The sequence below is a fragment of the Corvus cornix genome, chromosome 4, assembly GCF_000738735.6.
Source record: "Corvus cornix cornix isolate S_Up_H32 chromosome 4, ASM73873v5, whole genome shotgun sequence".
NCBI classification, from domain to species: Eukaryota; Metazoa; Chordata; class Aves; order Passeriformes; family Corvidae; genus Corvus; species Corvus cornix.
The window spans coordinates 41,151,528-41,169,548 of record NC_046334.1 but is presented as its reverse complement, the minus strand read 5'-3'; the positions used below and the strand labels follow the sequence as shown (position 1 = coordinate 41,169,548).

At 38.9% G+C, this 18,021-nt stretch overlaps 1 protein-coding gene across 37 annotated transcripts in view; it reads left to right on the top strand.

The window, feature by feature from the left end:
* Nucleotides 1-18,021, top strand: part of SORBS2 (sorbin and SH3 domain containing 2) — a 198,610-nt gene that overhangs the window by 41,442 nt on the left and 139,147 nt on the right. For 6 of the 37 annotated variants that reach the window (XM_039550410.1, XM_039550407.1, XM_039550409.1 and 3 more), the window contains exon 1: nt 10,593-10,739. The exons of 1 other annotated variant lie outside the window; for it this stretch is intronic. The gene's annotated coding sequence lies outside the window, so the exon portion shown is untranslated. Of the gene's footprint in view, nt 1-10,584; nt 10,740-11,069; nt 11,189-18,021 lie in introns of those variants that run through there. 30 more of the 37 variants (XM_039550414.1, XM_039550415.1, XM_039550412.1 and 27 more) reach the window with 19 other exon arrangements.

The following is an 18,021-nucleotide window of genomic DNA, read 5'->3' as shown; positions in this document are numbered from 1 at the left end:
TCATGAGACTCTGAGACAAAATTCACTAACTTTTGAGGTACTATATATTTTTAAACTACCCAATCTAACATTTATTTTCCAGATACCTTGACATAACTGTCTGTCTTACACCTTCTATGTGCAGTTTTTGTTCAATTGTTTTGTTTAGTGTATCAAATAAATTAAGTTACATGTCCTGTAGAAACTGAAAACTTTCTGAGGGAGTTCAAAACTGAGTTGGAATTTTGTGAAATAGTTGTTCTTTTTAGCTCTTCAAATGCAGAGAAGTTCATACTGCCAAGTCACCTATTAAGTGCTTAAACAGTAGCCTTTATCGACGTTTTCTCAGCATTGCAGATATCTAGCATTACACTATCTAATGCCTTACAATTTACCTATTTTAAAAAGACATCTGCTGTGCTGTGTTGTTGAACATTGCCAAGCTTGATTGCTAGCCAAGGCCTGCTTGTCCTTTAGTCACTGACGAATTCGTGACTGTGTTCCAGAGATGTGACAGATAATCAGCTGCCTCACGGTGTTGGTAAAAGGTAACCCTGACCTTTCCTACAAATAATTAGTGTCAATTATACTCCCCACCTACATCCTTTTCACCACAGTGCCGGAAAAAAATCAGGCTTTTCCTTATTTTGTTCTAATAACAAAAGTAAAATTTAGCAATCCCGTGCCAGAATTTTCTGCATAATTTGAATATTGAAATATATCAATCCGGGAAACTACTGTAGATTTTATTTGCTTAGGTATTCTACCTCTTCTGTGGATGTTAGGATCCTGATTTCAAAAAAGATAAGGTACTTGAAAGAAATTTCAGATGAGGAACAAATCAACTGAAGTGGTCTTGGGTAGATGTCAACTTTACCTGTTCATTATTGGCAGAACACTTGAAACTTATTATTACACCAAACCAAGTAGTTTGTACACTGAACTCATTTCATTTCACAGACATTAACTGAGTAGCTCTGAAGATCCCAAGAGTGTTGTTAGCACCCTTCTGAAACTTTGCGTCAGACTGACCTTTCCATGACGTTTCCTTTTTATGATAAGCAAGAATGTCTTTGTGATCCTACTCCTGAAAAGTCAGTTACAAAGGGCAGAAGGCTGGCACTTGTGATTCTGAATTCCTTTGGTTCGTGCCTCTGGACGTGTGTGAGGATGAAACTGCATACAGCTGTGCTACGTGGCTAATTAGCTCGAAACTGGATTTTGCCTCCCAAGTACCTTTTATGTGGTTGAAAACTCTGAAGTTGTTCTATATATCAGATGTAGCCTGATGCAGTATAGAAATATACAGTTCATAAGGCTTTTCTGCCATTGGTGCAAAAACCATTTATTGAGTACAGACAGCACTTAAATTGCAAGTTTATGTTATTTCATTTCTCAGAAATGGTGATAAAAGGAAGAATTGTGTACAGGGGTTTACTCCCTCAGTGGTCTTATGCCTTTCATTTACTATTTACTGTGAAAGAGACCAATTAAGGCCTTGATCCAGCAGAATCATAGTTCCACTTTCTATTACCAAGCATTTGTCCTCTATTAAATATTCTTTCTAGAACTGACATTGTCTTCCTTTGTCTTCTTTAAGCTCAAAAATATAAATTCTCTTCTTTGCCTGTATTTTTTTATGGAAAGGGTAATTATATCAACTCTGTCAACTGCATGGGCAAGAAGCTATAAAACATAAGCATTGCAAAACAATTGAGTTACCTGATTCAGCTTAGTGCAATGCATGCTCCTTCTTATCTACTTTATCCTGTCTTTCCTTGGAGTCACATAGGTCATTTATTCTGACCAAGGAGGGAAATAACATTGGACACCACCTTTCACAGTGAGTGGTGAGTGCCCAAGGCACAACTGCGTTAACTGGTAGTGTAGCGTTCATCTTGGATTTAGCCTGCTAAAGAGTTGGAAGACAGGCTGTCAAGTACTAGGGGTGTTTCACTGTGCTGTTTTTACTCTTTCACACTTATTTTATTAGTAGGGTAGTTTCATTGGATCTTGACTCCCTTAACAAGTGATACTTTTTGTTATAACTGTATAAATTCATCAGTCCAAACCTCAGATCATCAGTGGGTGGGCAGTATCTGCTTTTAATCTGTAAGTGGTGCTGTCCTTTAAAATCCTCACCCTGTTTTTCCCCTGCTTTCAAGTATACTAGTTACTATGGAAACAACATCAGTGTTGTGAGCTTCTAAATCTTGAGTACATTTGAGTAGTCTTGTTTTCTTTCCTCTTGTTTATATACAGTGGTTCTGTTGCTCCCACATCTACAGCTTATTTCAGAAAGTGGTGCCAAGCAAACTCTCCACTGCTGCTTTTAAACTTAAATTCTAGGAGTCTGTAGTATCCAACCATTCCTATATCAGAGATTCTGATACTACTTTTTGTGTTTCTGCTGATATTAGTCTGATTCTATTCAGAGAAATCAAAGATCTAATTTTTTGTGCCAGAGAGTAATAAATACCTATAGTAATTGAAAAACAAAAACTTGGTCAATTGTTTTCTCTTGTATCACAGAATGGTTGAGGTTGGAAGGGACCTCTGGAGATTGTCTGGCCCAACCCCCCCGCTTTAGCAAGACCACTTAGAGCCAATTGTCCAGGATGATATCCAGAAGGCTTTCGAGGATCTTGTGTAACAGAGACACAACACCCACTGGGCAACTTGTGGCAGTGCTCAGTCACCCTCACATTAAAAAAGTGTTTTCTGATGTTCAGACAGACTTTTCTGTGTTTCGGTTTGTGCTCGTTGTCTCTGATCCTGGATACCACTGCATGCAACCTGCAGTCAGTGTGCACACCCTCCCTTCAGGTGTGTGCAGATAGATGAGATTCTGGCCCCGGCCCCCCACCAACCCTCTCCCAGCTGTCACTGGGCTAAACAGTCTCTCAGCTGTTCCTCCTAGGAGGGATGGCTCTCTGAGTCCATGGTATGGCCCTTTGCTGGAGTCTCTAGAGTGTCACTGGCTCCTTGTACAGGGAAGCCCAGAACTGGACACAGTACTGCAGCTCTGCAGGGGTGGCCTCACCAGCACCGGACACAGGAGAAGGATCACATTCCTATTTGAATATTTCGCCTTTTCCCCTCTCTAGCGTGAACTCTAGATGAAGTTTCTATGATAAACTCTTAATGTAAGTGAGGTACCTGACAGAAAACTGGCAGCAGACTTTTAAAAATAATCATGCTTCATAAGTTTATACCTATTGCTTGAACACTATTCAAGACCAAAACTTAAGACAGAGTTGAAAGTCACTTCAGGCCAAAAGGAAGTGAATGTTAAATTAAGTTTAAGAAGCCAAACCATGGCTTAAACTAGAAGACAATTGTAATCCAGAAATACTGTAACAAAAAAAAAGTTGATTCACTTCCTAGAATAAAGGATATATCTGGCAGGTGGTCTGCTAAAGTTCCTAATGTGTTATGTTATACTCTAGAGAAAATAAGCTACCAAAAAAGTACAAACAGTTAACCTCTAAGTGGAGGTAGATGCTGCTGTTTGTTTAAGCAATTCTGGAATGCTTTGGCATTGTTTCACTTCCTAGCACAAAAGAAGAAATGACCTCTTCATGAAAAGAATGCTGTGGATAAGCTGGTTAGTACCTTATCAACTCTGCTATTGTAGTTACGCCAGCCAGACATGTTAGTGTGACTTAGACATACCCTGCTATGGTATTTATACTTTGTCAGAAGTGTTTTGAGATTGATTTGTGACCTCATCTGGCATAGAGAGATGCTGCCAAGTTCTCTGAATTGATAAAAATTAAGTCCACCTTCCAAGTTTATTTAAAACTTCCTGGCTTCAAAGAACTTGGAAAAATATGTTGGTTTGCTACCTTTATCATACTTATTTGCTGCTGATGTTCCCATTCATCTGCTCTTCCCGAATCTTATTGCTTCTCACAAATGATGATCTGAAATACCATAGCTACTGGCATTTCTTTCAGATACTTTTGAGCTTAGGTTTTAAACAGTAATTTTTCCCAGGGGATAGTGAAAATAAGAAAATGCTGCATTCAAGGTGTGTGGATTCTAACTGTAATGAAGGCCAGATCTTTAAATGTTCTCTGGTTAGCTCTGAGGAGAGTCAGAGACAGATAGGACTAGCCCAACATGGTCTCTATCACTTAATACGCCAATCTAATCAGGCAAGAACAACTCTTTTGAGATGAGAGCCACAAGTATGGTCATGTCTAGAGAAGTGTTCTCTATTTTTAGTAAGCTGATTCTCAGCAGTGTGCAATGTTGAAAGTAATGGGTGGGAGAGCTGGAAAGTGATAATTTGGGGTTGATTTTTACTTAATTTCTTCTTTGTTTTTCCTGTGCCAGATTGAACAAAATTAGATTGGTCAGAAGTAAATTAAAAAGCATACTTACTATTTTCTGGGTAGTAGTGCAAGGGGTAGAAAAACACAACAAAATACAGGTGGCTGAAAGGGATTGAGGCTATAGGGAAAAAGGAATATAGACAGGGACAAACAAATCTTTTTTTAAAAAAAGACCAACAACCCCCATCCTAATTATTAGCAATGACTCAGCTATTTCTAGACAGTTCAAGTTGTACAGAAATAGAACAGTTTGAATTGATTCTTGTTGGTTTGGGTCTTTGTGCCAAGCAGGCCTGAGGTAGGATTCAAGAGGAGGTCTAGGTCAGTTGTAAAACTCTCTTGCAAGGTATTTGCAAGAACTGTGAGCAGCATGTGAAAATCAACGTTCCTGCCCCATCTTCCCACCAACAAACTCTTCTTCCTGCCATTTTTTTTCGATTTCTCACAACTGATATTGTATAAATGTAGTGATTAGATGTTAAGAATTGTTTCTCAAAATGGAGAAGAGGAATACATATCCTAATTACTAGAGCATGAAATAGCAGTCCATTAAAGTAGTTATAATAAGGGGTGGGAGACAAAGTGGTGTGAAGCAAGCTTTTGAAATGAAGGGACAGCAAATTGGGAATACAAGGGCCTGAGGCTTTCCAGCAGCTGCTCTCAAGGAGCTACAAAGCTGAAGCAGTGATTTAAGAAAGAGGAAGTGATGCCAGTGGAGAAGGTGCAGTTCAGCAGGACAGTGGCAATAGTCCAAGGATGTGGCTTTCGGTTTTAGGTAAGGAGAAGGTGGTGAAGGATCACAATAGAGGAGTAGGTAAAAGTTTCAGATTTATGTATTATAAACGGAGGAAAGAGGAGACTTGGAGACTGAAAGCTTATCTTTCTAAATATCTAAAAGTGATGTTTGAGAAATACTCACAAATTTGCAGCATAGAGGAGTTGGCTGTTGGTGTCTAAGCAGGGGCAATAACCTTTGTCCTGGATATTTTATTTGCTTCCTCTATAAATTGCAATGTGTGAGGAACCTGTTATTGAGAAGTTAATAAAATTTTCACTTAAGAAATCTCTTTGCCCTACTCTCATAGAAGAGATGGGAAAACAGCTCCTTTTCATTATGTAGCTATCAATCTCAAATTTATACTTTTATACACAAGTGTAGAAAATTCAATAAGACTTCATAATATATACTGCCAAGTTTGGTTTTCCAATAAATTGGGAAGCAAAAAATTTCTAGCACTGTCAGCAATTCAGGCCTCTGAGCATTTTGACAGAGCATTGCTGCTGAGACTGGTATTTGATGTTCACAGGAACTCAGGCTTGTAGGGATCTCCAGTTTATAATGGAGACGAAACTTGGTTTTTTTGGGTTCTGGAAACTAGGTGGCCTGGGGTGTTCTTCAAAACTTAATCTGAACTCTTGCTTAGGGCTATGAATTAATGTAGTTTTTAATAGAACAGTCAGTACATGACACAATCAGGACTGGAAAACTTTCAAGTACAAATTGACAAGATAATCTATTAATTGTCTTGGCAATATCCTTGGCATTCTCTGAAAGCACAGTGCATTTCAGTAGCAGTTTCTCTTTTTTTGTTTTGCTTTAGGTCACAGAGGACCTCTTGGTGGTATTTCCAAAATTCTGAGGATAACTTTAAGACATTTCCTTTCTGTGCGTTAGTCTTGTTTTTGAAGGTTTGTTATTTTTTCTTAAAACTGCACATTTAAGCATTCATTTTTGGGAGAACCTTGAATATTATGTCTTTTTGAGCTCAAGGTCACATTTCTTCTCTCAAATACCATCCTAAAAATCTGAAAATGGAACATTTATCCATACTATAATTCTCCTGATTTAAAATCTACTCAATACATCATAAAACTTGAGATGTTTTCTCGGGATAAGTGAAAAAAAAGTTGCATATGTGTTATGGTATATATATATGTATACGTATAACTTTTTAACTTATATAATATGTTAAATAATCCAATTTCATAGAGAATTTTCAAAAGAAAAATAATGAGTCTATTTCAGATTCTATTTCATCTTACTTAAAATGCAGCAGAAATTAATCCAAAACTGTATGTCCAAACAGCTAAAAAGCAGCTTAATTTAATTTTATATTTTGTATTTTAAATTAGGCAGTTATACCTCCACTGTTGCCTTTTTACTAAATTATATCAGAAAGTAAAACACTAAATGTGGGATAGGAAATAGTGTGGAAATTGCTCCAGGAATTCAGCAGCATCTTTAACCCTGGTGTAAAACATGAGGGATCTAGTCTTATTAGGTTAAGACTCTTTCATCTCTAATTAATTACAAAAGGGCTTCAGGGTTTCCCTTTAAAGTTTTTAAATATTTGTTTTAAAGAAAATCAGTTACTTCTCTCTTCTCTCCTATGTTATGGCTGTACTACATATAATAAAGAATGTGTCTCAAAGGGCAACTGTGAATAAAACAATATACTTCCTGTGATAAGAATTTCCCAAATACGCTCAAGAAATTGTTCCTGCAATGCTCTTGTGATTGTTTTATTTAAATGCATGACACACTTTAAATACTTAAATCAACTCATTGCTCTATTCAATCTAGATAGAATTCTCTGACAGCATCTTTGCCAAGTATCTGATTGAATTCACAGTACAGAAAATTGGTCAGAGTTGTTATTGGTGAGAACCTGAAAATACAAAGCCAATAGCTAGAGTTGCCCTCAGTGTTCAGTAGCTGGAGGAGCTACAAACAAGTTTGACCCTGGACAAAAGTAACTCTTTCTGTCTGAATTCCGGTTCACTCTTCTACAGGTTGTGTCTCGGGCAGTTAATTATAGTAATGTCCTGGGAATTGGATATCGGAGCTTTTTTCATAGGCTTCTCATCACCTGGAACCTTGGAAAAACAATGTTAACTAGTCTGTACTTCAGCATACCCACCTACAAGTATTCATTGTGTTTATCTACTGCTTTGCATTTAAGCAAGTTGACCAAACAATATAAAAAAAATTAGTCTTTTTAAATTTGAGACCTTTGATAGATGATGATTTCTTTATTATTAGAACAGTCCAATTTGCCTTCATAAATCTTTTTCATTTCAATATATCATCAAGTGATTACAGAAATTGAATGAGGGTCAGAAAGATCTGTAATTGTTAATGATATTCAGGCTCGCTGAACACTAGGTGTTTTCCTACTTGGATAGTTAATGTATGTAGGAATAATTGAAATACAATGCAATAAATATAATGCTGATTTTAATACAGTAATCGCTTCTTAACTTAGGATCTGTTCTTTTGACATTTCCTGTCCAAGAGTGACAATGCTTTTTAATATTTATTATAGTTCATGCTTTTAAAACAGAGTTAGAATGCAAATTAATTATTCATAAACAAAGAATTTTAATTAATTGTATGCAAATCACAGTTCTTGGGTTGATTTAAGAATTAAATGTTGCCTTAATGGAGGTATATGTTTTATGGAGCTGGTTTGAGACAGCTGGAAACCACTTTGTGAAGGAAAATAGCAGGACAGGCTGAACTACAGTGGTGAACGATATGCCGATACAAGTATTGCAGATAAGGCTGAGAACAATGCTTGTTATTCCTGTCTCAAAACTGAAGATGGTTAGCAATGTTCTGGTGAAGAATTGGTGAATACTAGTTTTCTTTCAGCTCTGATCGTTCTGGTATGAGCATCTGTCCTCCAGGTACTACAAGTGGGATCACGAAGCTCATTTGAATTAACGTGGGAGTAGGATTTGAGCAAAGATACCAAATGATGTGCTCTATTTTCGGCTCTGTTCTAACACAGCAGGCTAGTGGTTATCTTTAAGTACTTAAATACTCACTGTAGGGTCAGTATGACTCTATGCCTTGCACTTAAATTTTTATGTAAGGGGAGCATGCTAGAAGCCACTATTTCAGCTGCCTGGTTCTGGAGCTTTCCTAGAAACACAGACATGCCAGTGTAACTGAGTCTTGGGGGACTACCAGAGACCATTCAGTCTCACAGCTTCACTGTGGGTTCAGTTCAAATCCTTTGATGTTATGATTTTAGTGAGTTTTGCCAGGAGAAATTTTATGACTGTGCAGAGCATGCATCAGAAACTGTTTCTAGGACTTCTGTGGAGCTTTTAGGTAAACTCAGGTTAGCTTCTCACAATTTGTGCTTTAACTGTTTGCTGAATTGGAGCCATAATCTGCACTTGGGTTAAGCCTCTTTTAATTTCTGCCTAATCACTTATGAAACCGCAGAGAAGAAAGGTTGCATGTATGTGTATATTGTTAATTCCTATGAGATACTGCAGGAAAAGCTCCATCACCCTTTTCTGGATAGAAGTGTACCTGCATTACAGACAGAGTTCTAGATCCCTAAATATTGAATTATGAACTTGTAATCTTAAAACAGGCTTTTATTAAAAAAAAAATTAAAACATTTTTATGAGTATACTTTCACTGTACTTTCAGGTGCCTGCACATGTATAGATATGGAGATGTGGACAAATATCCTGAAACCTTTCCAAGCTGTAACATATTGTTTAAAAACTCACGGCCTCTATGTTTCCAAAATCTATTTTAGCCTGCCTGTGGACAGTATTGTGATAGTAACCACACTTAGTGCAATAAAGTGATAGAAAACCTGTTTGTGTCTTCCCTTACTGAAAAGCATTTTTAGAGTTGTTGTTTTTTTTTTTTTAAGTTAGTGACTGTATCAATGCATTAAAAAAAAAAGAGACTGGATGTGCAGTCTGTTTCATGTTGCTTATTAACAAAAAAAAGTTAGTGAACCAATCATGGTGAAATGGTATTCTTGTAATGCAGGCTGGTTTTGTTTTAATTCTTAGTATGTAAATAATTACTTCAGTAGTTTAATGTTTTCCAGGCAAAAGCTTCAGAATTGGGTTGCCAAATCAGCAGACATCCCTTTTTGATCATAAAGTACTGTTGAACAGTAGTCATGGCAGCAAAAGAATCTGTTTGAGTCACAGGAGCTAGGAGCACTTTCACCTGATGCTAGCACAGACTCAGCCCCAGCTCTAGTTTGAGAGATGTGAACATCCACAACCCTTTTTAAGAAGGCTAAGAGAAAAAGAAAGAAGACTAAACTAGCATTACTGTTGAAGCACCTATTTAAATATACTGGAATGTTTCAGCTCCAACACCTCAGAAATCTAAACAGAATTTACCTACTTGTCTCCTTGTGAGCCCCTCCCGGGTCACTTTCATAGAGCTCAATACTCACTTTCAGAGAAACTAGCACTTAGACAAGGAAAAGAGGGTAAAGATGCTGAGGGAAGAAATGAGTAAAATCCACCCAAGTGGACCTTAGTTCTCTGCCCAGGACTCCACAGTGACACCACTGCCCTTAGATCCTGACAGCAGCAAATTCACTTGGAGTGGTGGAGCAGCAGAGCTTTGTCTACAAATTGTACTCAGACGCGAAAAGTCTGCTGTAGCTCTAGGAAAGTATAACTGAACAAGGAAATGCAATTATTTCATGTATGTAGTACATCAATCCCTGCTAACAACTGGGAAGTTCTGACCAATACTCAGAACTCTGGTGTATGAAATGCAGTATGCTTGCTTAGATACATTTAATGCTTCTAAATGACTTTTTGAGAACTTCAGGTTGATGGCTGCTGCTTGTGCTCTCTAGCTTTTATTCCCGACTCCTTAGGCAGCTGAGATATGAGTTAATGACAGGTCTTGAAGAGTGGAAATTTTTATAAGCAGTTTTAAATTGCTCACAAATGTCTCCTTTTCTTCCTACTTCTAACTGAAAGGAAGGAAGTGTTATTCTAAATAGGATAAAATTGGTTTACATGGTGATTGCAATGTACAAGCTTTGAAAGTCATCTAACAAGCAGCAACATTTAAGATCAATCAATGTGTTTATGAACACTAGGAATTGTGATAATGTCAGGGGTTAGCTTATTGTGAATGAGTGGGGACTTAGGCTTTATTGTTGGAAAACTGGCTGACTATTGTACAATGGTTATCCCTAATGGTTATTTCCTAGGTAAGGACGATTATTTACCCCGAGTGCTTACACAGTGCCCCGTCAATTTTGGCGCTTCAGTTTGGCGCATCAGAGGCGCTTCCCTGACCGCGTTCACACGGTAATTTGCAGCCCCCGGGCCCGGGTCGCTCTCAGCGCTGCCTCATCCCCGCTCCGTGCGGGGGGCTCGGGGAGCGCGGGCGCGGCGGGCGCTCCGCGGGCGCGGTGCCGGAGCCGCCGGGGCGGGCCGGGCCGGGCCGGGCCGCTGTTGGCTGTTGCCATGGCTCCGGCAAGCCGGGGGAGCCCAATGAGCGCTCTGCGGCGGTGCCGAGGGGACCAGCCATTTTGCTTATGGAAAACAATGTGACATATTATGCTGTGCTGTACCGGGGAATAAACAAAAATCCCGTCGGGGGACGCAGAAGAAACGGGCATATTAGTGAGTAATTCCGGCGGCAGAGCGGGCTCGCGGGCTGCCATTTTGACAGGCTGGCGGCTGCCGCTCCCGCCGCTGATCGGGGGAGGTGGAATGCGGGGCGATAATGCTGCATATCTGCTGTCAGGCAGCGGAGCGGGGGTTTGTCGTGTGAAGGCAGGGTTCCTCCGCAGTGCTGTCTCGGCATCTCGCTAGCCGCCGCTCGGAGCGGAGCCGGGGATCCAGGGGCAGGATCCAGGGGAAGGGAGCCGCCCCTGCTGCTGGCGCTCGGAGCGCGGCTGGCGCCGGGGCGCGGGCGCTGCGAGGCGCGGGCGCTGCCAGGAGCAGGTGTGCGGCTCGGCCCGGCGCCGCTGCAGCTCCCGGGCTGCTCCCGCCGGCCCGGCGGGCGAGCTGCTGCCGCCGGGCTCCGCCGCAAAAGGGAGCCGCTGTGCGTCTCGGCTGCTGCGAGAGAGGTACCTGGGCACGGGCTGGCGCGGGTCTGTGGCACAGCTGAGCACAACTTCGTGCGAGAAACAAGCTTCTCTTGGTATCTGTGCCTTGGAAGGTTGGCTTTGGTCGATGGCTGGTTTAGGGTGCTTGCTGAATTGACTGATCTGACTGCATTGTCCTTAAACATTTCGACGTGGTGTTCCATATGGTTGCTGATTCAGAAGGATGCTTCCAACAGATGATAAATTTTTTAGTAGATAATTCTGCTAAAAGGCTAGGATTATTTTTTTGTTTGGGTTGTCATTGTGTTTTTTATTCTCAGGATAGCGTGGGTGAAATAAAATATTACAGAACTCACGAGCATGTTTGAAAAGCCTTACATCACTGAGTTCATCACTAGTGGATTCCATGCATTGTGTTCAGTCTCAGTGTTAGATTTATATTGTCCAACTGCTGCTGTGCAGTATGTAGGTCATAATAAAAAGCAGCTTTTTCACTAGCTTTCAATGGACTGCATGCCCCAGTGCTGTGGTTGATTAGTTTGTGGTACTTGTGCTGTTAAGAGTAGTGGTATTAAAGCCAGCTCACACCTCCTTTTTAAAGATATCGCACGTTCCGTGCTAGACAGAGCACAACACGCCCATTGTGTCCCTCCGTTTGGTGTTCAATAAAAGGAAGGAAACGAACACTCCACATGGAGCACCAGCACATTAATAGCACAAGACGGTTAAACTTTTATTGAACAATCCCAGTGATTCTGAGATAATCTACTGAAGGTAGAGACAATAAAAACACTTAGACATATATAAGGAACTAATTGGAATGGGAGAGGTATTCTAATAGGGAGTATGTGTTAATGCTGTAGATTTTCAATGCAAAATGAATTGTTCTGAATAGTTATTAATCACAACACATCTGCTGTAGTTAAACCTAGGTCAATAAAACCTCAATCCCTCAGGACAGATATAGTTTCTATTAAAAGTAGCATTTTCCAAACTACCAACTGTATTCTTATGCATTAATACAATTTCTGAATTAGATTATAATGCAATGCATTAAATTATTCTGACAATTGATCCAAATATTCCGATTCAGTTTGCATCTATAGAAAATGAGATGATATTTTGATCTTAGGTCTTCTTTAATAATTATGTGGATTTAAATCCCACTGAGATGAGCCATTTGTTTGGACAGTTGAGTGGGCATGAAATCAAGAATTTGAGGTCTGGTATCTTTATAGTTAAATTAGTAACCAGCACTCTGTAACTAGGAGCCAAATTCCAATGTGTTGTTTCTGTATATATCCTGCAAAGGCATTTGAACAAGCATGTTCAGCAACTATCCCCCAAATGAGACATTGAATTTGGAAGCAGCAGTACATAATTGAATTGCTACTATGTGTTCATCCCATTAGAAAAGCTCCATCTTACTTGAACCATTTCAGGATTTTGTTTTGTGGTGAATGCACACAACAACTTCTTTCTCTGTGCCTCTGTGTAGGGGTCACACAGTAAGTGGTTTCGATAACTGCCTTCATCTGTAATCTAGAAAGTGGAATGTGCCTTGATAGTGTGGTACTGCATGAATATTTATAATTGAGTCTGTAATTATGAAAATTATAAACAAGCAGAGCTACTATTTACTTTAAGATGTTGATAAGTCTTTAACAAAGAGGGAGCTTTTGTTACAGCAGTGAGAAACATGGATATAGCAGTATACAAAATGTGAAGGATCTGGCAGTTCAAGGTGGGTTGATTCTCACTGTGGATTCTTCTCACTATGAAGAATTTATGGTGTGAGGAAAACAAGTGAAGACTAGCAATGACTAATCACTAAACAGTGTGCACCCATTAGGTGCATCTTATTAGTCAGTATTATTTAAACCAATATTCTGTGCTGTTTCCATTCCACTTTTCTCCTTTTGTTATTTTTCTCATATCGATTCCCAGCTTCCCTCTGCATCCTTACTGTCTCTTTGGCAACATTTGATCCCATCAGAGCTATTTGTAAATCAAATCGGTGACTGTCAGTAATGGTCATGGAGGTGCTGCAATAGAATCTGATGCGGAGGAAGAATTTAAATGAGTTAGAAGTAAGAAACAGCCACCAAGTAACGAGCGTATCCAGTGTGAACTAATTCCACATGATGTAAGTTTTAAAGGCCTAGAATTGGGTCACTGGTGTAGAAATCAAATGGGCATGCATGGAGAGGGACATTTTTCATCTCATGGTGAATTGAAGTGTACTTTTAAACAGAAGGTTTACAAGGAGACCTTGTAAATAATATGACATAGGACAAATTGGAAAGTTTTGTATTAAAAATGGTAGTGTCAAGTTCTAGTTGAAGTCTAGAAGTTTTACAGGTTTCAGTGGAACCATGGTTTTTATCAAGAGGTGATTATGCATTATTTGAAAGCCTGTAGGTTATCCAAAGTCAGGCTCTCTCTTGCTCAGCAGAGATGTAAATAATATCAGCTGTCATGCTTTAACATTACAGTCGCTTCAAACATTTTTTTAGACAGATGACCTTAGAAGGTGACTCTGGGTCCATGTGTAGCTCTTAAACAGAATACCAACAAAGCAAAAGCAGGCAGGTGAATCCTAAAATGCAGTTTCATTAGTAGCAGGTGCAAATAGTAATAGAAATAAGAGACCAGGATGTCCGGAGGAGGTAAAATCAAGTCATGTAGCAGCTTATTTGGTGTGCTGTTTGTTTAAAATAATCAGGTTTGAGCAAACAGTGATAAGCATCAACCAATCATGGGCTGTGTGGAGCATGGTAACCTTATAAGAGCTGGTGTGGAAATGTGTTACCTACCCTCAGCCTATGGACTCTTCTCGGTGTAGTTACATGCATGACCACCCTGTGAGCAGCAATGCAGATGGGATGTGCCCAGGGCAGACACTCAGGTATCGAGTTAGGGTATGTTGTATGATGTTACACTGTGGAATGGCTGAATGTCACTTCTGTACCCGAAGGATCAGGTATTGAATGTAACACATGGATTATGGGGTTGTGTCTGGAGTGCACAACCTCCATTAGATGTGACCTTGCAACAGTATTTCTGCTCCAGTGAGACTGTCTGCACAAAAATAGAAATAAAAATTGTCAATTTCTGCTTGTTTGTAAACTAGAAATGTACAGATGTGTACTTTGTTATTGTCCTACTGCTCTGATACCAGTCCTTTCTCATGTTATTATTTCCTATTGGATTAAGCATGTTAGTGCTGCCAGTCTGAACTTCCTTTCTTCACTGTTGTATGTAATGTGCAGCTTCCTATTTAAGAGAAGACTGTGCCACAGATGCTCTGTGTTCATTTTTATTCAAATAGTCTGGTGTCTTTTCATGGAAGTGTTTTGACAAAAGCTGACCCTTCTGAAATTATGAAGCTTCTTAACATTTAAAAGCTAAAACAAAAGCTAAAAAGACTTTCAAAGGCAGTGATGTAATGGAAAATTTCATGTATGGGAGGTAAAAGGGAGAGAAGTAAGTACATAAGAGGGCAGCATGTATCTTTGAGTACAGGCGTGCTGGATGACCACATTTTAGGTCTACTCCTGCTTTCAGTGTTTTTGAAGCATGTAATGTATTTTTCTGTTCAGATATAGTGCTCCAAAACGGTGATACATCATACTTTACAGCTGCTGTAAAGTAGGAAATTCCAAAGGCGGACCCTTTTCTTCTGTTATTTCTAACTTCTTTCCCTAAATAGATTGATTTTTTTGGTCTTTCTGTACTGAATACAGATAGTGTTCTGATTCATCCACCCTTAAAAACCTCACCAACCACCATGAGGGGGTTGAATAGCACAGATGTAGTTCTGTGTTCTTAAGTAACCTGAGTAACATAGTGCAGTTTTGAAGAGGTGATGCTGAACGTCCTGAGTTTCAAAGAATAGTGGGAAAAACACAGTTACAGGAAAAGCAAACATTCTTCTTCTCAATCATTACTATGCTCAAGCTATGCACTAAACATTTTCATTAGCCTTTTCCTAAAATAGCTGTTAAATAATGCTGAGAGATAGAATAGTGAGAGCTTTACTTATTTTAAGGGTACTTGTCTTGCATTTTATGTACAAGTATTAAAGCTGTGTACAACTGAATTGTTTGATGGATACCTAAAGCTATCCTTAGTTCAGCAGCAGTGGCTGATCAACTAAATTTGTCCACAAGCATAGCGGCTTTATCTGTTTGCTTCTTCAGGACCCAAAAGAATATGCAGGGATGCATGATGAAACCAAATGGAAATGGAATCAGTAACTGCAGTTCTCACAGCTGAAAGTCAGATTCATTGAAGTTTATAAAAACAGTAAAATTCATTGCTTTCTAAGGGTTGCATTTGGTTGTAGGATCATCAGTTATGATAATCAGAAATCAGTAGTTGTGACTGAAGGTCAAAATAGGTGGAAGGGTCTTTGTGTTTTTTCAAACAGTTTAAAATCAACCTGTCTGGTTCCTTAATGTACTGTTGTTTTTGTGGTTTGGGTTTTTTTTTTTCTGAGCAGCACCAATAGGTGAAATCCCAGTTGAACTGCAGCAAGGCTGAAAGGTGACTGTAACCCTTCCTAAGAGGCTTAGGGTTGGATGGTGTAGCCTGTGATTAGAAGGGGTAGGGACTATGTCAAGAGCAGGGCAGCCGTAGAGTGTTCTTGTCAGCATGATGCCATGTTGTCTGAGGACTCCTAATTAACCATAGCCTGAATGTAAAGCTTCATCACCGTAGTGTACCTTGAGTGCTATCACGTTTCATAAAACCACGTCTCTCTCACTGGGATTAACTTGCTAATACTAATACTTTGTCAAAGTTTAGTTTTAGCAAATGGTGGTGTGGGGAAGGCTGTCCAAGATTCAGTTATCTGGATCAATTCTGATGTCTGAAAAATGCATAAACTGAAAATTACATGTTGCTTCAGAGGGTCTGTGTGCATATGAACAGTATTTTCACTATTTGAAGTGACTACAGTGAAAAGCAGTGATTCAGGCAATAGAACAAAGCATGGGGTAGATAAATTGGATGCTTTTACTGCTGTTTTTCTTTTAATGTTCATTTTTTCTTAATAATAAAAAATTAGACATGATGATAAAAAACTCTTCATTTTTTAAATATAAATAAACATATAAAAACATTTCTGTAAACATAAATGTAATTCAACATGTCATCAAGCAGGTGCAAAATGGCATTTTAAGATACTAAATGCCTGTTTCACATTGGGTTTTGTATTCATTTGAGAACTTCACATTCTCTATTCTGTTGGTATGAGACCTTTTGTACTACCTTGGACTATGATAAATAAGGAAGAGTAAATAATTGGTATGAGGCAATTATTGATTGGTGAGAATTACAAAGGAATTTCAGAAAGGTTATTTAGTAAGTCTCTAGCACAGGGTGTTTTGCTCTCTCCAATGAAGCAGCCATAATGGACCTGCATAAGGAGTGGATTAATGGGTTAGATGGCACAAGCTTGGCTTGGTATTTTAACAGCTGTTTGTAAACATCATGAAGCATCTATGTGTTTTGAATTTGAGACTTTTCAGCTCTTGAGAAAATCCTAAGATGTAGTGATTGGCCTAGATGAAGTATACAATAAATAATTCCCTTTTGAACATAAAGGTTACACTACTGACTTTTGTGTCTTTTGCGCTTTGCACTTGTTAAAATCTTAAGCAGTTACTGTCTGATTTAGGCATCAACCGTGTATTTTCTTTCTTCCTACTAATAGTAAAGATTTTAAAGAAAAACAAGCAGTAGCAACCCAGAGGGGTGCCAGTGCAAAACACTGGTTATGTTTCATTTAATTCGTATATTGATCAGGTACATCACACTGCTCCTTCTAGCCAGTCATGCAGTTACACATTTTAATAAGCAGATTCTGACAGAAGACAGCAGTTGCCAGCACAAATTTAATTTAATTTAGTTTCTAGTGAATTTCTAATGAACAGGGAACTCTAAGCAGTGACATTCTCCAGATAATCAAATTCATGGTAATTGCAGTTTTTCTTTTGGAGAAATCTGTATTTGTTAGGAATCTGGAGGAAATAATTATTTCAGTGTGACTGGTGCAATCAAATGGTTTACTTTGAATAAGTAAAATATAAAAGAGGCTAATCAAATGAAGTGCTACTGTATGAGAGCAAAACAAAAGGCTGACAGGTTTGACAGTAGAATAAAGACCAAACCAAAGGCTTTGTTTTGACATACATGCAGATAATCAGGAAAATTCAAGTCTTTTAAGAGACCTCTTCTATAAGGGTCACTTTACAGATACGGATCATGTAATCTGAGCCTTGCAGATTATCATTCTACTTTTAAACAAGTACAAGAGAGAGGTTTTTAATTCCTTATTTGCATAGCTGTAGATTTACACATTCACATGCTTTTGCCATTGGCATTTGATTCGCAGATGACTGATTTATGGTCTTGAGCAAAGGCCAAATTCAGGACACACTTTTAACTGTCAGGACTGCAAACTCTACCAAAATTGTTTGAAAGACAGCACCTGTTGTAATTAACACATACAAAGCCAGTAGGAGGATGCCTTCCAGCTTGAGGAAATACTCCTCTTATGAGCAAGGCAATAATAATTGGAGAGAGATGGTATGCTAAATTAATTCAGGTGTGAATTTGTTTTTTGTTCTATTTATTAGTGTAATTACCTTAAACATAATTCTTGAAAATCAGTCACTGCTTAGATAAAAAACACAAATGAAAATAAACGTGTCAGTATGACTAAAAGAGCTACAAAAAGTAGAGCAGGGTCAAGTTCTCTTTGCATTAGGTGCTGAACATAAAAGATGGAAAAGGCCTGATGCAAAGGTAAACTGAAAAGTAGGTTTATTAACAGGTGGCTTTGACCA